Source organism: Protopterus annectens, chromosome 11.part0 (genome assembly GCF_019279795.1).
Source record: "Protopterus annectens isolate FY-2018-M chromosome 11.part0, PAN1.0, whole genome shotgun sequence".
Taxonomy (NCBI): domain Eukaryota; kingdom Metazoa; phylum Chordata; order Ceratodontiformes; family Protopteridae; genus Protopterus; species Protopterus annectens.
In genome coordinates this window covers 781,683,588-781,704,245 of record NC_056745.1, presented here as the reverse complement: position 1 = coordinate 781,704,245, position 20,658 = coordinate 781,683,588, and positions in this window count along the sequence as shown.

The following is a 20,658-nucleotide window of genomic DNA, read 5'->3' as shown; positions in this document are numbered from 1 at the left end:
TTATTGGCTATCCTACTGTATTCCATAGTACCAGAATACAAAAGTGACCACCCCCTTTCAATCTATCTTGCTGTTTTAAAAATAGTGACTCTCCACTAAAACTTAACTTTTTAGACAGGTAAAACTTAAGTTACCTACTTTCACATCTAACTCCTCTAGTGCACACTGCAGTGTTTAGGATAAATCATTTTTGTCATCTTACCTTTAAACATCCCTGTGACTAGCACTTGCTTTAAAACCAGCTGGAAAGCACTATGAAGTCTTAAACTGATAAAAGCACTCAACTCTCCTTGTTAATAAGGATAAATTAATCGTAGGCACTAAACAGCCTATAATTGCAAAGTACCTTGCTAAGGTAAGGGAAAACAGCTCCTGTACTTTACAAAAAAAAGCACCAAACCAGGCATGTTCAAGGGTCAGCTTCCAGTGATTTCTCCTGTCCACCTGGTGAATCTGGGCATACTGGGGCAATGCAGCAATTGCCTCATGTACACAGACAACCCTCTCCTCCTACCACCCAACACTGCAACCTGCGAGAGATACACTTATATAGCCAAACTGGAAGCAAAGCTCTCTCCACCCAAGATTGTACTAGACAGTCAAGAGGAGAAGGTTAACACCCACACTACAACTCAAGCAACACATAGCCCATCTAAACCTACACCACCAAAACCCACACATAGCAACACTAAACCCACATATGTGGAGGCCTTTACCATTAACCTGCCCAAACAACAAGGACTTCCGAAGCTGAAATGCAAACAAAGACCAATCACAACCAAAGTGCCACATAGCTCACAACACCAGTGTGCCACCCAGCAACAGCCCCTAAGGCAAGACAACGTACCCAACACTTTCGTTATAGGTAACTCTATAGTCAGGCACACTGATGTTCCACTCACCATGCCGAACAAGGAGAAAATTACAGTCAGCTGCCTGTCAGGTACCAGGATCCACCACATAATGCATGCACTCAAGTCACTCCACAACAAGTGCAAATATGACGCTGTCATTGTCCATGTTGGCGTGAATGACTTGAGATGTACCTCCCTGGACTACATGAAAAGAGACATGGAAGAGCTCTAGGATCATGTAGCCCAGGCAGGTATGACCCTAGCCTGAGTAGCATCCTGCCTTCACCTAGAATGAAACCACAGTATGAGGACAAAATGATTGACTTCAACAATTGGCTAAGTTTCTGGTGTCATTCAAAGGGGATCCAGCATCTGTCTGCCTAGGATGTCATGATCGACAGACCATGATGCATTGCCAGAGATGGTCTGCACCTGTCACCCCTGGGATTCAGGTTACTGGCTAAGGCTCTTGCCACCCCTATAGTGCCTTTTTTTAGCAAAGTACAAAGGACAAAACCACCACCATAACAGGTACGAACATGCAAAATCTGAAGGTAATCCTACTCAATGCTAGAAGCCTAAACTTCAAAATGCACTCTCTTGAGGCACTCCTAAAAATGGAGAACATGGATATCTGTGCAGTAATTGAGACCTAGTTCAAGGCTCCAGAGAGCAACCCTGCAATACAAGGCTACAACTCTTACCACACTTTTCGGCCACCAAACCAGGACCAAAACACTAAAGATGGAGGAGTGTCCATATTCACCAAGGATATTCACAACACCAGGCTAGTTGCCCAACACAATGCATCTGAAATTCTCCAGGTGCAACTAACACTAGGTAAGAATGCAATCCAAATTGTAGCTTGCTACAGATCCCCCACCATGCCCCAAGATTCTCACTACACTTTTCTAAACATACTGGAAAATAATAAGATACAACCAAATACCCTAATACTGGGTGATTTCAACTACCCTGCCATTAACTGGGAAAACTACTCATGTACCAACACCTTTGCCCAATGGTTCTTAGATTTTATAAATTCCAACGCCTTGAACCAACTAATCCTTAGTCCCACCAAGGGGTCCAATATCCTAGACCTGGTCATTACCAACATGGGAAATCAATGCTCCACAGCTATGGTCACCCCCTTGTTGGTCAGGTCTGACCATAAGCTAATAACCCTTGACATCCACATCCCATCCCTATCCCCCAGTAAGGAAATCTCTGTAAAAAAAACTTCTCCAAAGCCAACTTCATGCTACTCAAGTCAGAAGTGACAAACTTCATGACACCCATGCAGATGGGAACTGAAAGTTTGACTGCTGAATCCTACACTAAGGCACTGTATGAGCACATCCACTTGTGCATGAATCGTGCCATCCCCAATAGAACCAAGACACTCTCATCCAAAAAAAGGAAGCCAATCTGGCGGTCCCTTGCCATAAACAAACTATACAGCAAAAGGAAGAAACTGTTTCAGAAAAGAGGAAAATCCCAGGATGCAAAAAACTCCCTTACCAGCCTCAGTAAAAGCTGAGATCCCACATAAAATCATCCAAAGCTAGTTACAAAAATAAAATTGCCAAAGATTCCAAAGACAACCACAAGGCATTCTATAGCTATGTCAAGAATCTAAATGGCAATGCTCAGATCTGCTCTGAGCTACAACAGAATGGCATTAAATATACTGATCCCAAGGATATTGCCAATATCCTGGAAGATTGATTCAGTGCAAATTTCAACACCTCTCACCCCCTAAAGGGCCAATCTCAATACCAAAAGATTGCCAAATTCCAGTAATAATGACCACACAGGTAAAAATCGCACTCTCCAAAGCTAAGAATACAGCATCCATGGGACCAGACAACATCCTAGGCTGTGTACTACATTAACTACAAAATGAACTGGCACATCACATAAGTGTCATGTTTACTCATAGCCTCACCTCAGGCTTCTCAGGCACTGAGTGGTGCACAGCTACAGTTATCCCATTCCACAAGGGGTGATCCACCTTGGATCCCAAGAACTACTGCCCCATGAGTCTGATGAGCCTGATCTGAAAGGCCAAGGAACGCATTATCATGGAACTTATAAACAAAGACATTGGAAACCTTCAATCACTGGACCCCACAAAGTTTGGGTTTGTGAAGAGCCGATCTTGTTTCCTGAACCTGACTAACTTCTTCGAATCAGTCTCAAGAGCCATGGACAAGGGTAAGGTGGTCCACACCGCCTATCTGGACCTTGCCAATGCCTTCAACACCATCCCCCACTCTAGAATCATAAATAAACTTACTAAGCTGGGCATTAATTCCTACATCACTCAATGGGTTGCCAACTGGCTTACTGACAGAACTCACACTGTAAAAGTAGCCGACTCCAAATCCAGCTCCAGACAAGTGACAAGTGGAGTACCTCAGACTTCAGTCCTGGGACCACTTTTGTTTGGCATCTACTTCTCTGAAGTACTGGCCAACACTAAGGACTCTGGCTAACAAAGTTCACAGATGACTGCAAACTGGGAGCCATTATTGAATCCCCAAATGATGTGGCTATTCTACAAAAGGACCTTACCAAAACAGATGCTTGGTGCCAGAGTCATGGGCTCAAGCTCAATGCCAAGAAATGTATAGTCATCCCCTTTGGGAAAAAACATGTACCCGTGAATTACCACATAGTTGGCAGTACACTAAACACCAAAAGGGTGATAAGGCCCTTAGGGACACAGGTGGACAGTGGTCTCACCTTCGATAACCACATTGCCACAATAGTCAGGAAATCCTTCTATGTGGCACACCTCATCACTTAGGTCTTTTCATTCAGAAAAATGGAGGTCATTGTCCCACTGTACTCATCCCTCATTAGACTCATTATAGAATACAATGCCCTGTTTGGTATGTACCTCTCAAGACATCTGCAACAACTGGAAAGGCCGCATAAATACCTCACTAAAAGAATCACAGGCCTAAAGCAGATGCCCTATGCTGACCGCCTAAAAAAACTCTACCTATACTCTGTCGCATATCGTCTACTCATAGGTGATCTCTGCTTAACATACAAGGCCATGTTAAACCCAGAGCTGTTGGACATGCTACACTTAAAGAAATCCCAATCCCTCAGAGATATGCTCCAGGGATCTAAACCTTGTCATCACAATGAACAAAACATGCTGGAGGGATAGGTTTCTGACCCAGAGACTCCCAAGACTCTGGAATAGACTGCCCATACATGTCAAGTAGAGCACCTCTTTGGCCCTCTTCAAAAGGAACATTGATGATTGGATGGGAGATAGGAAATTCACCCCAGGGATCATGTCAGTCACCCTGTAAGACAGGGGTCCAGGGAAGTAAATACTGTCAGAAGAAATAGCCAGGGAATTGTTATGGGTAGGCTTGTATAGGCCCTAGGGCCGATAGCCTAGTACCAACCTATGAACCTATGAACCTATAATGTAACAAATGGCCTGGCAGTTGCCTAAATGGTTGACATAATGGTATATTTTCCCCCAATGTTGCTCAACGACACAACAAACATGTTGCCTAGTACTCTGCTAATGATACCACTGGCTAACATACTTAACTTAAACACATGCCTTAATTTGCAGTGGAATGGGTACCCTTAATCTGGCTCTGCCTCTATAACAAGGCTGCCACAGCTCTCACACTTACTCTTACAGCTTGTTGTCCTACAAAGTGTTCACACTCTTTGCCTATGCCTTTTGCCTGCAGCATCAGCTGCAGCCTGTAGTACACACATCTGTATGTAAAAGTAGCTGCTACAGATGTATTCTCTGCAATGACTTAGTATCTTGACCCCAGTAATGTCCAGCACAACATATCAGAAAGGGCTTCTAAACTACATAAAGGCCTTATATCTTGTTCAGTGGTCACATGTCATTGACTGATTGTACTGTAAATCAGGCTGCAATTAGCATTTCAGAACCACAGACTGGTTAACAGCCAATCACCTGGTAATGAGAACCATGTTACAAAGGCAAACAGCTGGCTAGGGGAAGTGTTCTGTATGAGGCTTTCTTCTCATAGTAACTGCATTGCCAAAATCTTTATATACTTGCACATATCAACATCCATCAGGTATGTAACCTTTTTGTTTACAACATGATGCATATGCATGAATATACTTAGGGGGAATGGGGATTACAGCATTAAGCCTCTTCTAGAACTGTAATGATGACATGTCATTGACCTCCAGATTTGTTACACATACAGATGATGTATAGTACCTCAAGGGTGAATGTTTTCTGTTCATGTGGCACATGGGTCTTGTGAGAGTGACCCTTTATAGTGGTTGTAATAGCACACTGCTATTTGATTGGCACTGTTGTTCTGACATATTATCAGGGGGTTACCCCTAGGGGGCCACTCTACAATGGACTCCAGTGTTGGGAGTGTGATCATACAGCAGTATTTGTTATGGCACAAATGAGAATAGCTGACTATTGCTAGTATCTTAGCTGTATCCACACCCTTAGTATGTTTGCACACTGTACGCTTGCATGTGTGATCAAGCAGTGGATACTACTAGCCATTCTGTTCTTGCTGTATCTCTGCACAATAAGGAGATCCAGTATCTGTCTACCTAGGATGACATGATTGACAGACCTCGTTGCTTTGCCAGAGATCGCCTGCATCTGTCACCCCTAGGCTTCCAGATACTGGCCAAGGCTCTTTCCACCTCTATAGTGCCTTTTTCAGGTGGTGTTCCAAAGAACAAATTACCACTGTGACAGACCTCGTTGCTTTGCCAGAGATCGCCTGCATCTGTCACCCCTAGGCTTCCAGATACTGGCCAAGGCTCTTTCCACCTCTATAGTGCCTTTTTCAGGTGGTGTTCCAAAGAACAAATTACCACTGTAACAGCTACAAACAAATGCAATCTAAGGGTCATGCTGCTCAATGCTAGAAGTCTAAGTCTCAAAATGCACTCACTCAAAGCACTCCTTAAAATGGAGAACATCAACATTTGTGATGTAACAGAGACCTGGTTCTAGGCAGCAGGAACCCTCCCTACACTACCAGGCTATAACTCTTTCCACACCTTTCGGCCCCAAAACTTAGACTGAATCTGCAAAGGTGGTGGTATTTCCATATTTATAAAGGATTTGCACAACTCCAGCCTGGTAGCTCAACATAACACATCAGAGATACTCCAGGTGTAGCTAACATTGGGTAAGACAGCGATTCAGGTTGTAGCTTGCTATAGATCTCAAACCATGTCCCAAGACTCACACTCCACATTCCTAAGCACCCTGGAGAATATTAGGGTCCAACCTAACACTCTCATACTAGATGACTTCAACTACCCCTCCATTAACTGGGAAAACTACTCATGTACCAATACACTTGCCCAACGTTTTCTGGAGTTCATTAATTCCACTGCCCTGGACCAACATATTCTTACCACCACTAGAGGTAGCAACATCCTTGACCTGGTTATTACTAACATGAGTGACCATTGCTCTACACCAATAGTCAGCTCCTCCCTGATTAGATCCGACTACAAACTAATCGCCTTGGAAATCCACATCCCTCCCACCTCCCCTGCAAAGGTAACCACCATGAAAAACTTCTCCAAAGCTAACTTTGGGATCCTAAAAACAGAGATGGCTAACTTCACAGCACCCATGCAAATGGAGACTAGTTGCATGACTGCTGAATCATACACCAATGCATTGTACAAACACGTACACAAATGCATGGATCTCACCATACCCAATAGAACCAAGATGCTCTCTTCAAAAAAAGGGACCCAATCTGGTGGTTCCCTGCCATAAACAAATTCTACAACAGAAGGAGGAAACTGATGTGGAATAAGGTAAGGTCCCAAGACTGGAAAAAACGCCCTCATCAGCCACAACAAAAAGTTGAGATCCCTCATCAAATCCTCTAAAGTTAGCTATGAAAACAGAATTGCAGGAGATAGTAAAGGCAACCACAAGGCCTTCTATAGTTATATAAAGAATATCCACGGCAATACCCAGATTTGCTCTGAGCTACTGCACAATGATACCTCATGTACAGAGCCAACAGATATTGCCATTATACTGGCCAACAGATTCAGTCAACTTTACCCCTTTCACCCCCCAAATGACCAATCACAATACCAGTAGATTTCCAGGCATGCAGTATTACTGATGCACAGGTTAAAACAGCACTGTCCAATGCCAAGAATACAGCTTCTTTGGAACCTGACAATATCCCTGGCTGTGTTCTACATGAACTACAGAGTGAACTGGCACCTCACCTGTGTGCCCTGTTCAATCACAGCCTCACCTCAGGCTTTGTCCCTACCAAATGGCTTATTGCTACAGTCATCCATCTCCACAAAGGAGGAGTGACTACAGACCCTGGGAACTATCACCTCCATTAGCCTGATGAGTCTAATATGCAAAGCTTTGTAATGCATCATCATGGACCTAATAAGAATATATGGAGTCTCCAAACTCTGGATCCCACACAGTTTGGTTTTGTGAAGGGTAGAACATGCCTGCTCAACTTGGTTGACTTCTTTGAGTCAGCCACCAGAGCTGTGGATGAAGGCAAGGTGGTTCATACAGCCTACCTTGATCTGGCCAAGGCCTTTGATACCATTTCCTACTCATGAGTCATAGAAAAACTCACTAAGTTAGGCATCAACCTCTATATCACTAGGTGGATTGCAAACTGGCTCACAGATAGAACCCACAGTGTGAAAGTAGCTGACTCCAAGTCAGACTTGGTCCTCTCCTGTTTGGTATCTACTTCTCTGAAGTCCCAAGGCCAACATGAAGGGACTCTGGGTGACAAAGTCTGCAGACAATTGCAAGTTGGGAGTTATTATTAACCCCCCAAGTGATGTTGACATCCTGCAGAATGGCCTCACTGAGACCAATGACTGGTGTCAGAACCATGGTCTTAAGCTCAATGGCAAAAAATGTGTTGTCATCCCCTTTGGGAAAAACCCATTTCCCATGAATTACCACATTGATGGTAGTCCACTGAACACAGAAGGTGTTATAAGAGATCTGGGAACACAGGTTGACAACAACCTCTCTTTTGATCACCACATTATCACTGTGGTCAGAAAGTCCTTCTATGTGGCACATCTCATTACTAAGGGTTTTGCATACAGGAAGAAAGAGGTAATTGTTTCCCTCTACTCTTCCCTCATTAGACCAATCCTTGAGTACATTGCCCCATTTGGCATGTACCTCACTAGACACCTGCAACAACTGCAGAGGCCGCAAAAGTACCTCACAAAGAGGATCCTAGGCCTTAAACACTTGTCCTATATGGACAGACTCAAAAAACTCCAACTATTCTCTGTCTCATATCACCTACTTAGAGGCGATATCTGCTTGACTTACAAATCCATGTCTGACCCAGCACTGTTAGAAATGCTACATCTAAAGAAATCCCAATCTCTCCACACTACATGATCCAGAGACCTCAACCTCATTACCACAATCAACAGAACATACTGAAGGGATAGGTACATAACCCAGAGACTGCCCATGCCATGAAACAGACTTCCCATACATGTCAAGAAGAGCACCTCACTGACCCTCTTCAAGAGAAATCTTGATGAGTGGATGGGAAATAAAAAATTCACCCCGGGGATAACTCCAGTGGCTCTACTCGACAGAGGCACTGCGAACTAAGGTTGGATGCCAGGTTAATCCTATGGCTAGACTTGTAAAGGCCTCAGGGCAATTAGCCTAGTACACACCTATGAACCTATGAACTCCCACATATGTGATCCTGACAGGTGTTCCCATTTTGTTGTCTTTCAGGAAACATGTATGCAAGATGCCGTGTCCCTTTTACAGATGTTGAGAATGATATAAACCTAGAAGGCCTCCATCAACACCATGAACTCCTACTGTCCAGAGGGTGGCAAAACAGGGAACAGCAGGCAGCATTTTGAGCTGACTTTGTCCATGATGTTAATGCCATAGGTTAGCAGAGCAGGACATATGAGCAGGTTCGACACCGTGCCGCAGATATGATAAATGCTGCATGCAGAAGAGCAGAAGAAGTGGCCAGGGATCATGGTGTCACCAGTGAAGGGACTGTAGTGGAACAACCACTCTCAGCCACTGAGGAATTCCTGGCAAACCTAGGAACATGCATCAGCTCCCTGGTATCTATCACACCATATATTGCGGAAGTGGGTGCCACAGTTTCCAAACCAGAGGCACATCCAGGTAGGCTTAGTTTAATCAGCATTGGAATACTGCAGCATTCAGTGTGTCACAGTGTACATACTTTTACGTGGGTGTTAGGTGTTTGTTTTTCGGTGGGGGGGGTTAACTGCAGTTTGAATCTAATGCTCAGATTTCAGTCAAAATAACAATTAAAAAAAGCTGCTGTAAGTGTGATCTATATAGATGTATTACCCTGTTATAGTGCAATATGCTGTGATGTTCATATTACATCTCCCTCAACTTTTCACAGGTCCATCAGGACTCGGACAAGGCTGTGGTCCTGCTCCTGGTAAGCACAACACTGTTTTGTTACAGATGTAGATTTTCTGCAATATAGTCCCTAAGTGTCATGTCAGACCTACTGGCTGGATTGCTGTAATGTCAGTATGATTGCCAACTGCACAGATATGTTCTGACTGTACACACTTTAGAGTCATACCTATGCCTTGTAGGTGTGACCACACTGATAGATGTGACAGTATTGCCATGACATTACAGATTGCCATATGTGTCAACTGTGCAGAGTCTTCGCAAATGTCAACAGTGTACCTCATTGTTACTGATGAGATTGCTGTTTAAAGAGCTTTTATTTACAAGGAACAACAGATGTTTGTGGGAAAAGTAATGTCCTCATGTTCTACCATATGAGGTTGGGAGTTAAACAGGTGTGTAATAGTGACAACAGGGTATACAGCTTTACATATATTGCAACATAGTGCTGCAGAGCATAATAGTGCAGCTATTAAAGCACTGCTTTTCCCTTTTTTATCACAGGTGACCAGGGTGGTTGGTTTCCATTTCCTACACAACCTGATATCAGTGTCTCTTCAGACTCTGGTGGTGATGGCGGCTAAAGTGAAACACAAGTGGGGGTTTCAGGGGCTGAATCTGTCCCAGAGGTTTACATCCCTCTTCTGCCATCATTATCACTGCACACAGTCATTATGCCTACACATACCCAATCCCTGGAGGCCACAGATTTTGGACAGTCAGAGGGTGGCACATTGAACAGGAAAGTGTGGCTACTATGGCTCTGGTGAGTATTGACATGGGGAATAGTTAGAGAGCTGGTGAGATTCCACACTGGCAGATTGATAAGGGTGCTCATAGGAGGCCTGCTGTCCTTCCACCACCTGTTGTAAGTATGTCATCATGTATGTTTTGGGCCATCATGGAGGTGCAGGCATGTACCAAAAGAAACTACAGATGAATGCCCAAGGTTATGGATACAGCACAGTCTGACATCCATGACTGCCTCCACTGCATTGCTGATACCTTGGATTGGTTCACTGATGCAGTGGAAAGACATTGGTCAGAGACAAATCACAGAATATCTGTCTTGAAGCACACAGTAGTCTGTGATGGAATGTCTAGTTGCAGTTGAGTGCTAGACTAATGCATGTTGGTCAGCAACCCTATCTTCTGAGAGTCCACATGGCTGTGCACAACCACGCTCCCGTAGTGGCAGTACATCCAGCGCTCCAGAGGGAGTGTGCTGTTCACACCAAGACATGGCAGGTGATGGGCCCATGGTCCTGGGAATTCCTATGGGGGACACAGTCCAGGCAGACAGCAGTCACCATCAGGTACTAGTACCACTTCTGACCTTGGGCATGGAGATGCCAGTGCAATTCCTGGCAGAGCCAGTTCCCATGTTTGGAAGTGAAGACAGTGAACTGTCAGGTCTACCATGCATGGTTCACACCTGTCCAACATACACACATGTAGGGCTAGCACTGAGCTTGACTATGTTCATGCACACACTCACACACCACTGTCAAAATTAGGTCACCTACAGACACACATGACACATTTCCATAGTCCATCTTTCATGCTTCCCTTCCTGACTGACACGTGTGCTTTCAAACTATTGGGTCAGCCTAGGGATCCTGCCCCCTTGCACAACAATTTGTGCAAGTGATGATACCTGTGCCACATCCCTGTCATCCTCATCATCAATGCAGGAAAATGAAGCTATGTGTCTGATGCATAGGGTGACTATATAAATTAATATGTAATTGTGTAATCCATTGTTGCCTTTACCATGGCACAGATCACTGACAGATACTGTATGTTGACATTTGTAATGAGTAAGCCACATTATTTTGTGTACCTTATGTTGTATGATGTTGTAATGGCTGCATACTTACACAATGAATGGTGTGTCATGGATTTATGGTTCAGTTTCAGTAGTCTGTGGGGGATACCTATGGATGCACAGTGACAATAAACTCATAGACATCACAGCACAGGATGGAATGTCAGCACATAAGAAATATGTCTTCAGAAAAGTACAGCAAAATAGGTGCATGGCTCCATAGGTTCATATGTGTATAACAGTCTAACAAGGACAATGGCATCATTCAACCTACTCATGCATCCCTAATCGCTGAAAAGGTCTGATACCCTTGATAAGTGTCACCTGGGTTTTGGGAGATAAGACATCTACAATCTGTGGTGATGGAGATAACCCATCTACAAATTTGCTGTGTCCATTACAGACATTTGTCCTACACCAGTTATGATTGTCTTGTTATGCATCCCATTGTGTAACTTGCACATGATGTGCATTATAGCAGACATGTTTTCACATGTATGGGGAGCCTGTTACATATAGGATATAGTGCCTGGGTTACATACCTGTTTCTCCAGCATGTGCTAATTATACCACAGTGAAGGTGTAGGTGTGTAAGACAAGTACTACATGTGTTAGTCCTGTCTTGGATAAGTGGGAGATATACAGTGGGATCTGAAACCTCCCAGTATGGCAACCATACACATCCCCTCCAAAGCATGTAGGAGACAGACTACACATTTACAGTCTTGACACAGTCTGCATAAAACATGCTATTTACAATACGTATTGGTTTACCATGGAACCTATGTGGCTGCTACAGTTGTAAGTTTTGCCTGTGTAGTGACATAGCAAAGGTGCCATTGCACTCAATGATAGATGTGATGAGTCCCAAATACAATATAACAATGACAGTCTGGGATTTACATATCATAACTTTCTGTATAAGTTGTACAAAATGGAATGGATCCCCACATCTTACCAACCAGTGAAAGTGAAAGGCGACCTTACTCTCTGTATCCATAAGTCCATGAGTAATGGCTCAACTGTGTGCCTTATACAGACACTACTATAATTTCCAGAGGTGGATGACTTCCAAAAGGATAGTATTGTGTAGTTCACATTTACTATTTGTCAGTGGCTCTGACAACAACTGAATGTGTGTCTCAGACCATCCTGGATAATTGTTGGTTCTGTGTGGGATTCAGTGATAGCTCCTAATTTGAAATCACCTGTTGATGTAGTCAGTCAGAGGTCACTGACATTGCTCGTGACTGCAGAGAAGGGAATGGCTAGAAAGGGTACTCCATTAATTATGTCTGAGGAACATCTACTGGTGACTGGTGTCATTGTAGCCTTGGACTATCCAATGCTATCTTCCTACATTATGTCTATCAGACACTTGGCTATACACCAGCTGACATACTATTTTGTAAATAACCTACACAGTTTTCAGCAAGGCCTAATGGCCTAATATTGTCAGATGGTTACCTATTAGAAAATTGAAGTTACGGAACTTTGAATACCATATGGTCGACACCATATGATCGAAGTTCCGTAACTTCAAAATTAAAAAAAAAACAAAAAAAAACAAATACAATGTACTCTGATGGGTTAAAGCAGGAGGGCAAACCCCCCTGCAGCCCCTACACCCCCCGCTACTTAAATATACCAACTCCAAGATTGCACTTTAATGCACTACAGTGCAGAAAGGGAAGATTTAAAAGGGAAGATTTCCTTTCCTACACTGTAGTGCGATCTCTGAGTTGGTATATTTATGTAGTGGGGGTATGGGGGTGCAGGGGGGGGCTTGCCCCCTGCCTAAACCCTTTACTTTTTTTTTTTTTTTTTTTATATTCATTTTGAAGACTTCAAATTTTCAATTGTTCGATCATTAAAGGTCAACCTTTAGTGATTCAAACAATTGAAAATTCAATGTTCCAATAGGAACCCATTGTCAAACACCTTGTCATGTCATGGTAGGTGGAGTGAGTCATATTCCCCTCATCCAATGCATAGTTTAACACTCAGTGGGGTCCACCTATTAGGGTAGATAGACATGATCTGCCTTTGCACAAAACAAACTGTGTTTTATCCAGTGTCAGTAGATGTATGGCATTGTTACTGATTGTATCCATGCTAACTCCTTTCATGGCTTTACACACCAGATGACTGAGAGATCTGGGGACATTGTTTGCCACTACATGCCAGTTATCCTCTGTTCAACTAAGTATTGCAGATACTTCCACACTGTTCCAAGAAAATAGTCATCCAAGATGTCTGTACAGAGCACAGACAGACAATGGAGGGAAGGGTAATATGTACACCCTGTGAAGGTAAGGCGGGAGGTTTTACACAGGTAGTCTGCAGATGGACATTACTCATGTGGTGTGTATTGAAAGGACACAATTACCTTGTGAAGAATGCAGAAAGCAGGGGAGTCCCCTGAATTGCTGGTGCCTGGCTAATACTAATGCTTGTCTCACCACAACCACTCTCTCCTGGGATACCATGCTCCAATACCTTTTCTGTCATTACATGCAAAACATTACTATGAAGCTCATGATGAGAAGCAGGACACAGCCAGTTTGTTCATCCACATAGTTGTCCCACATCATGAAAGGCTCTGTAGGTTTCACCTACCCTTATCCAGGTAGATGCCTTGATTAGCAACCTGAGCAATCATTTGGCTTTTGCATGTATTATGCCTTCTGTTCCAGGGTTGGTGATATGTCACTAGGGAACTGATCAGATGGTGATTAGGAGCACAGCTGCAGCATCACAATATAATGTGCAATGTCTGGTGACATAGATGTTCAAGCATGCTGAGACAAGCAGCATAGCTACGGTGATCCATGTTAGGTGACAATGTCACAGCAATTCATGCATCTTGCCCCTCAACAGCTTAATGGTGGATATCTGCAGGACATGGCTCTGAGGCCTACTGCAGAGGACTGGCCACCTTTGGCCAAAGTGTGTCCACCTGCCACATTTCCTAGGTATGTCATACTGTACAATTATGTACCTGGCACACATGTTCATGTTCCCACACCATGTCACACGACAACCAGTTTGCAGTCTGGTTGCTTGACAGGCATTGTACATTTGCAAGTTCAACATAATGTCAGCAAAGTTGAGCAAGTCCTCTGTGCATGCACATACATCCACATTGCACTGCAAGGGGTGCCTACAAACACTGTGTTTCAGGCTGTCAACCCCAAGGGTGAGGCAAAATGACTCTAGCTTTGCTGGACTTGCACAGAGTCCCATTTGTAGCTATAGTATTGCAACCAAGCCTAATAGCAGGAGTATGGTCAATCCAAGAACCACATGGCTGGCAAAGCATTGTATGGCACACTGTCAGGTGCTGTGTTACCTTAGTGGACCTACATAAAGATGACATGTTACATTTCACCATCTGTCATGACACTGCCTAAAGTTGGTGTGCTGGAACGTACACACAAGCATGACTGCATTGCTAATGGCACTATCAATGACTGTGATGAGATGAGATGCGCCCACTCCTCTACTCCTATGCCACACAAATGCAGTGTGTGACAGATGTGACTGCATTTCAAATTTTGTTTCCATGGTGTCTCAAACAACAGTCAGTACATATGGCAATGAGCATTTGGCCAACATGCACAGCTCACCTGCTCCAACCACACCCACATCACACATACCTGCATGTTTGGAGATCCTTACCAAACAGATTCCCAAACAACAGACACCTCAGAGAACTATATGCAAGCTCAGTACACAGAATCATACCTCTGGAGAGCACAGTATACATAATAGTGCATGCATCAGTGTCTCACCAGTCAAACACCTGAGGCGAACCAGAAAATCAAACCTTTGATTCATAGGTGATTACACTGTGAGACACATTGATGTCCGTGTCACCAGGATACATATGGGAAAGGTCTCAGTTAGCTGTGTGTGGGTTGACACGATACACCATACCACACATTGCTGTAACTCAAGGAATATCAGGTAACATAATGATGACATTATAGTTCCTGCAGGTGTGTGTGACTAGGGACCTACGTCACCAGACTGTATGCAGACACATGACTGAGCTGCATTTGATACTCACCTAAGATGATGACTCAATACACATGGATAATGATGGATGTCAATAATTGCCTTAGAGGGGGTGTCATTGTAAGGGGATCCACTATATGTCTGCCTGGGATGAATTGCTCAACAGACATCAATATTTTGCCAGAGATGGTCTTGATGTCTCACTCCTAGGATGTTGAGTACTGGTCAAGGCTGCTGACACCCCCACAGAGCATCTTATAGGAGGGGAAACTTTCCAGTAAGAATGCAATCTTCATACAACATCACAGTTATGCTGCTACATGCTGGCAATGACAACACTAAATCCCATTCTGTGGAAGGTGTCCCCACCTTGGAATATGCAGATACTTGTGCAGTCAAAGACACCTGGTTCAAAGCTGTGGACATCACCACAGCAATACCAGACTTCACATCCATCCACATGTTCAGATCTCAAACTGACAATGAGCAAGGTAATGCAGGTGGTGTATACATATTCATTAAGGATAGATACACATCCAGATTTGGTGAAACACTGTGATTTCCCAGAGATACTACAGGTGCTGTTCACTGCTGGAAGGGCACATTATTTATTTATTTAACATTTGTTTACAGGGAAAGTTCAACTTGGAACAAAGCCAATTTTCACTGGAGGCATGGGGAGAAATGCTCAGATGTATACCTTTGTAACATGGAAGGAAACCAGAGCACCCAGAGGAAACTCACATGGATGCAGGGAGGACATGCAGATTCCACACAGAAAGCACCCCAGCCAAGAATCAAACCAGAGAACCCCTTGCTGTGAGGTGACAATACAACCGCTTCACAACTGCACCATCCAAAATCATCATAATCAAACCATTGGCAGACACAAGAGCAGCTCCATGAATCCAGACACCCATTGTGCTTATTTGAATGTACTTGCGTTTATCAAGGTATATCAGTTCACCATAGTTTGATGTTACATTAAGTAACCACCAACTGTGTTGGTTAGTCATGTTGAAGTTCACTTGCACAAAGGCTAGTCCATGTCCTTAAGTACAATGCCCTTGACCAATGACATGAAATCTCCACAAGGGGCGCTAATGTAGTGCATCACGTGTTTACCAATATGGGTGATCACTGAAGCTCCCCACTGTGAAGTCCTCCCTGGTGAGATATAGCCACAGATCAGTTTCATTAAAACTAAGTATCAGACCCCAACTCCCCTTGCAGAAAATACAGAAATATACTAACAAAACAATTTATTACTTCCTATGGAATGGTTTACATAGCTTGACTGCACCTCCCCCCTCAGATGAGACAGGCAAGTATGCAGAGCTTTACACCCATGCTTTGTGTTAGCAGCAGTACAACTGCATAGACTCGGCTGTACCTAACAGGAGGAAAGTGAGCTCCTCATGGCATAGCAAACCTTCCTGGTGGACAACTGCCATTAGCAGGCTGTACAATATAAGGTGGACATTGCTGTGTGACAATTGAAATGAGGGTGCCCCCCAAAATGGAGGAACAGCCTCCTCAGCTAAAACAACACATAGTGCTGTTGTGATGTTGTGCAGAAACAGCATGTGACAAAACTAGCTTCCCCCACAAAGCAGAACCACAACACACACTGTAGTTAGATGTGTAACCTCAGAGGAAAGGCCCAGATTGTCGGTGAACTCATACTCAATGATACCACATATAATGGGTCTGTACTCATAGCTAACCTGTTATCCCACGTGTTCTACATCAACCTCACTCCCCTGTCCCCACCACATGTGCCACATGACATTCCTACATCCTGTCCCATACCTTCTATATCTACAGAGGAGGTCGTAACTGGCCTGTCTATGGGGGATACACAGCATCTATTGGACATGCTAACCTCCCATGCTTTATCCTACATGGGATCCAACAAGGACTAATAATACCACTGGGAACTTCTTGGAATCGTACTATAACCATGGGTGCACCCCAGCTGACTGTACAATGGCAACTGTTATCGCCTAGCACAAAAGTGGTGCATCCACTGCCCACCGGAACTATAGACCTATTTGTCTGAGTAACCATATCTGTAAGCCCATGGGGCAAATCATCATGGAGGTAATCAGCAAACATATCTGTAATCTAAAAACAGTTGACTGTACACAGTTTGGATTTCTGACAGGAAGATCATGGCTGTTAAACCTGGTGGACATTTTTGAGGCAGTCACACTTGGGTGAGGGGACATCAGGGCATACAACCCCCTCGACTTAGTCAAGCTGCGTGAATCTATCCCCCACTCAGGCATCACTGACAAAAGCACTCACTTTGGCAGCCAAACTAATATCATTATAGGGGTCACTAAGTGGCTCACTGATGGAACACATACCCAAAATAGGGGTATCTGCCTCCAATAGCTGATCTATAAGCAACAATGTTCAACAGGGCACAATCATGGATTCTCTACTGCTTAGAATCTATTTGACCATGATACAAGTGAAAACTGAATATCTGTGGCTGACAACATTGGCTGATGCCTGCAAACTGTGAATGGTCATAGAATCTGTGAGTTATGTCAATATCCTACAACAGGATATTGATGAGCAAATGCCTGTTGATATATTAATGGCCTTAAACTCCTTGCAAATATATATATGTAGCATAATTTCTATCAGTAACACCTATGTTCCTGATAAGCAGCACATCAGTAGCAACACTTGATGCACATACTCAGGGAGTGATAACTCTGGGCACACAGGCCTGACCGCACAGGTTTATACCTGAGATCACCATGTCTCCCCAGTGGAAAGACAGGAATCATATGTCATAACTGAGGGCACAGTCACCCAAAATTGGCATAATCATAACCTCCATGGACTCTTCCCTCAGCATGCCAATATTTGAGTGCAATGGCCATTTGGTAATGTACCTCTCCACGCACTACTGGCAATTGCACATAACACAATGGTCCCTCACAAGGGAACTTCACGTGTTCAGTATCTGTTCAATGGGGATCATCTAAAATCACTGTCATTGTAGCCTGTGGCATATAGACTACTGACAGATGATCTCTGCCTTACATATGGGGCAATGTGTGACCCTTCTTGGTTGCAAATGCTGCATATCTCTAGGTAGCATAGCACATGGATTACTTTCTATAAGGACATTAACCTGGTATGTGACATTACTAATACATGCTGGTGGGAGAGATCTGTCTATCAGACTTTGAAATAGAATCTTGCCTAATGGCAAACAAAGCACCTCATTGGGCCTCATCATATGCCATCTGTATGATTGGATGGATGACTGTCATTTCACCATAAGGCTTTTGCCTGTGTCACTTGTGGACAGGGACAATATTTGCTGATAGTGTAAAATGAGGATAAAACTTGGATGGTAAGGGCTCTAGGGCCATTAGGCTACTAAAGTTCAAAGATCCACACACACACTTGGGGGTAAGGGGAAGAGATATGTGCTCACTGGCATGTGGTAGCATGACATCCAGGAACTGGTGGAATATCCTAGATGCAGATGCTTGTAAGACCCCCATTATGTTCCCCGTTGGTCTTTGGAAGTACCTGTAGCTAGTATCCTAAGGGATACACATACCTTTTTTTGACTGGGATAAGTTCCCCTCTCTTGGCTCTGTGTCTGAGTTGAGGGGGGCAGAGCTCAGTGAGTTCTTGTAGCATGTCTCTGTCCACCATGTAGCACACTACAATCTCCAGCTCATGGTAGCTCCTGGAAGGTTACCCTGGGCCTGAACACTCTTCTCCTTCATTGCCTAGGTCTACTGTCAGCAGCAGCAGCAGCAGCAGCAGCACTGACTTCAGCATCTAGTACATACAGTGGTCCAGAGTATTGGGGGAAAATCAGAATGTAAGGTGTATGCACAATTTACAGCTGTGCTGTAGGTCCAGAATGTGTGATTGGCTAACTATGATGCATTTTACCTGCCTATAATATAATTAACATCATTTAATTGGCCCTATTTCAGTGTGTGATGCCACTCACAGCACCGCATCATGCAACATAGGTTATATAAAGGTCAAAACTAATAATTGAATACTTCCAGTTTTAAGAACATGCTCAGCTAGTTGACATGCCATGCAAACATGTGCACTTAAGCTTAAAAGGGCCTAGAAGTGAGAGGACACCCCTCCCCCCAAAGTCAGCCATATACTATGTAAACATCAACATGGTCTAAGAGCCTACATGAAAGGGATATGTGGACACAATTGCTCCTTTCTGCTATTCAATAAATCCACCTCATTTGCATACATATCCATGCTGACAGCTTGGAAACTACACGCTTCATAGCCCTATCACCTTAGCAACAGCAGCAATGCACCATTGTAGGGACATACTACATTTCTGTCGCATAACATAAAATTCTTTTTTTTTTTACTTTAAGCATGTTTGTGCACTGAGGCACATACAGCAAACATGCCGAGATTATTACAAAAAATAATTATTAATTTAACCTATTACCTTAATCTTTCTGATATCCAGAATAATAGTTTTGCTCATGTGTATGTGGTATAACATTTTAAGGGGATTTATGTTCTTATTTCTACAGTTTTATAACCCCTTTTGACTGTCTAGACCCCTGTACTTGGAATTTTTCTGTGTACACTATGGACACTGCATGAAGTCTGAACAGATGCCTTTCCGCTTGTTGGATCACTCTGCCTGCCTCATTTGCATGACATTCACCTGCTTATGAGGCAATTTGCATGCTTCGGAATTTTCCGTGTTTGCATGTGTGTGCACACCACTCAGCAGTGCTTACTGAATCTCAATATATTTCCATCCGTGTAAGCATTACAGCACGATGCCTACACGGAAAAAAAAAAGTGTAGGCTTTATTCAATCCCCCCATCTTTTCTTAACAGAATATGGAATGAATGAATGAATGAATGAATGAATGAATGAATGAATGAATGAATGAATGGTCTTCCACTGCACTTGAGACTACACCTGGTATTTTTTTATTCATTTGTTCAAGCCTGTACATTCATTTTGGTTGTGAGGTATTGTGGGTTCTGTCTTTCTTGATGTCTTAACATGTATTTTCAGATATGAGAAAATTTCCAGGTAGTTGTTATTAACAAAGTAAAATGCAAAAAATCTGTATAACTTGGCATTTTAGACTGTAAGGACTGTAAGCAGGTTATATCACACTCCAAAGGCCTGTTAGTTGCACTTTCTTCAGAACACAAACCGAACACTACACCATAAGCATTAACTAGATCATCTATCCTTATATTTATCAAAAACTTCTACGTTATATTCCAACACACTACTGGTTAACCTTACAAAGCTTTCTAATGTACACTCAAGATTTATGCAGATTAATTAATAATTCCTCATTTAAAGATATCCCAAATCTAATAAGTTTTCTGTATGAATTTATATATAATAGTTGTGAAAAGAAAAATTCCATTTCAAATCTATATAAATACTTAATAACATATAAAACAATTCCCAAACC